This window comes from Cupressus sempervirens, chromosome 3, assembly GCF_028749045.1.
Source record: "Cupressus sempervirens isolate cs-2001-9-10 chromosome 3, ASM2874904v1, whole genome shotgun sequence".
In the NCBI taxonomy this organism is placed as follows: domain Eukaryota; kingdom Viridiplantae; phylum Streptophyta; class Pinopsida; order Cupressales; family Cupressaceae; genus Cupressus; species Cupressus sempervirens.
Genome location: NC_143120.1, coordinates 412,372,220 through 412,374,915, shown reverse-complemented (window position 1 = coordinate 412,374,915; position 2,696 = coordinate 412,372,220). Strand labels below are relative to the sequence as shown.

At 27.7% G+C, this 2,696-nt stretch overlaps 1 pseudogene; it reads left to right on the top strand.

The window, feature by feature from the left end:
• Window positions 1–1,634: 1,634 nt before the first annotated feature.
• On the top strand, window positions 1,635–2,432 carry LOC149566763 (strigolactone esterase D14 pseudogene; annotated as a pseudogene).
• The last annotated feature ends 264 nt before the right edge of the window (window positions 2,433–2,696 follow it).

Below are 2,696 nucleotides of genomic sequence, written 5' to 3'. Positions count from 1 at the left end.
CTTCATTATGCAAAAAATGTTTTGACCCATTTTCTGAATCATACATTTGTTCTTTTCGCCTTCGCCTATATTCTCTTTGATAATCCCTTTTTTATTGTCTTCGCTCCTCCTCAAACTGAAATTTTATACGTCTTGGTGGCATAGCTACAATGTAAAATTAAACATATAAATTAAAATATGTTTTGTTTCTTTTATTGATAAAGTATGTTAATTTAAAAAAAATAGAATGTTCCTACTTCATATTTAACAATCCCTTCAAATTTATAAAAAATGTGGAACAATAGATATTTTTATCTTTGTCATTGAAAATATCAAATGTGCATTTTTCTAGTTGAACATTGGATATTGTTCAAATTGAGCCATTTTCATAAAAAAAATTCAAAGAAATTCTACATTTTCATTCATAAACTAAACAAAATGTTGTACATAAATGTTTCAAATAGAAAAGCTTTTAAGTATTCAATAAAATTGGTGGCTAATTGTAGTACAAATTAATCCGTCATTAATGTCATTAATTACATTTCTCTAACGTAAAACATTATCTTCCTTTTAGTCTCAATAAAGATAATTTTTGATACTATGAATTAATTTTGACTTTTCTGAATTTAAATACTCTAGTAAATAGATTTATAAATTTTTACTATCTTAAAAAATAGTTAAATAGAAAAATCTAATTGAAAAATAAAATATGAAATTGAATAGAAAACATAAAAATGAAAAATAAAACACGTATTTCTAAACCTCTCAAAAATAATTCCAAAACTATATTTATTTATTTGTGTATTTGTGAAGGTGGCTCTAAGTTAAGAGTATATAAGTACCTATTTCATATATTTATATTTTAAATATAAATTTAACTTGGAATAGTATAAATATATTATGCCTAAATATTGTTTAGTTTAATGGTTTTAAAAATTAACTTGATTAAGTCGAAATGACACTTGTCGATAGACGCGGTTAAATTACATGTAATAATATCTCAAACTATTAGAAATTCATAAGGAACATTACCCCTAAGTCAACCATAGCTCTAACTAAGCCAAATATTAAAACATCATTTTTTATAACATCATTTTTTATAGTAAGTTCTTCTTTACAAAAACTCAATTTTCACCTTTCATAATTTAAATATTTTAATAAATATATTAATTAATTTTTATTATCTTAAAAAATAGTTAAATAAATTAATCTAATAGTAAATATGAATTGTCACGATTATTATTATTTTTAAGTTGAAATAGTTAAGATTTGATTTTATGATTATAATTGTAGATAATTCAACTCTTTTTTCTCTTCTGAACAATGTCTATATTGCTTTAGTGTTTTAAGACTCTAAGTTACTCTAAAATGGTTATGAATTTTACATCGGCTAACAATGTGAATATAATGAATTAATATTCTAATCTATGAATGAAAGAAGAACGATTTTTTTTTAAATTTTGAACTAACTAATATTTGAAAGCATTTTAAACAAAAGTATTGACAATAGAGAAAGGTCATTAAAATGAAAACTGGAAAAGATTAAGTTTTCCTACCTTCAAATGAAGTTTGATGTTGTATAATGTATTCACAATTTGAATCTAAATTCTATTCTTAAACATTATAAATTGGAAAAGCTGAAACTTCTCATACTTATGATATTCGTGTAGATTTTTGTGCTAAATTCATTGATTCATATTTTATGAGTAAGTGGTTTTGCTAGAACTTATCTTTCATGAGAATAAATGGTTTGAAGTCACCCATTGCAGTACTAGTTCGACTCTAACACACTTAACTACATAATTTCCTCCCTAACTACATACATTCTATTTGTAACCCAATACTAATACTTTCTAATAACATGCTTTCTTGATAATTTGAACTATCATTCTCATGAAATCTTTACAAATGAAATCTTTAGTTAGTTGCTGTTTTCTCAACTCCATGCAATCAATATCAGTTGTAATTTTTTTGTTGAAGCATGAAATTGTACATGTTTTACTCACTCAACTTGTGTGTTCAGATATATAAATAAGAATGAATACCAAGGTGGGTTTGAGAGCAAAGACATAGACAAAGTATTTGAAGCCATGCGAGCCAATTACGACGCATGGGTGGAAGGGTTTGCCCCACTTCTTGTTGGAGTAGATGTGCCTGCTGCAGTCAGAGACTTCAGCTGAACACTTTTCAATGTGAGGCTTGTTATTGCTCTCCATGTTTGCTACACCGTGTTTAGGAGTGACATGAGAGACATTCTGAAGCAAGTTAAGGTTCGCTGCTGTGTTGTTCAGACCAGCAAAGACATGGCAGTTCCTCTTTCTGTTGCACTTTATGTGCAAAAAAATCTAGGCGGAAAAAGTTCTCTTGAAATTCTTGACACAGAGCGTTATCTGCCCCATCTCAGCCAGCCAACCAAGACGATTCAGCTTCTCAGACGCATACTGTACCAGTAACATGATATATTTATACATATTTATACACATTTATATATCTAATATATATTTATGTGGGTTAATTGTGTGTATCCAACTGAAGGTTACGTATAATACTTTTGTTGGGTATCACAAAGTTATTCAAAATACCTTCTTTAAAGCACTTTTTACTGTAGATTTTATGATAATGAATGAGATACCCATGATCATGACTTGGATCATATCTGTGCATTTCAACTCACAGTCCACATTCTGCAGTGATGTCATGATTGTCCGCTCTGTTGG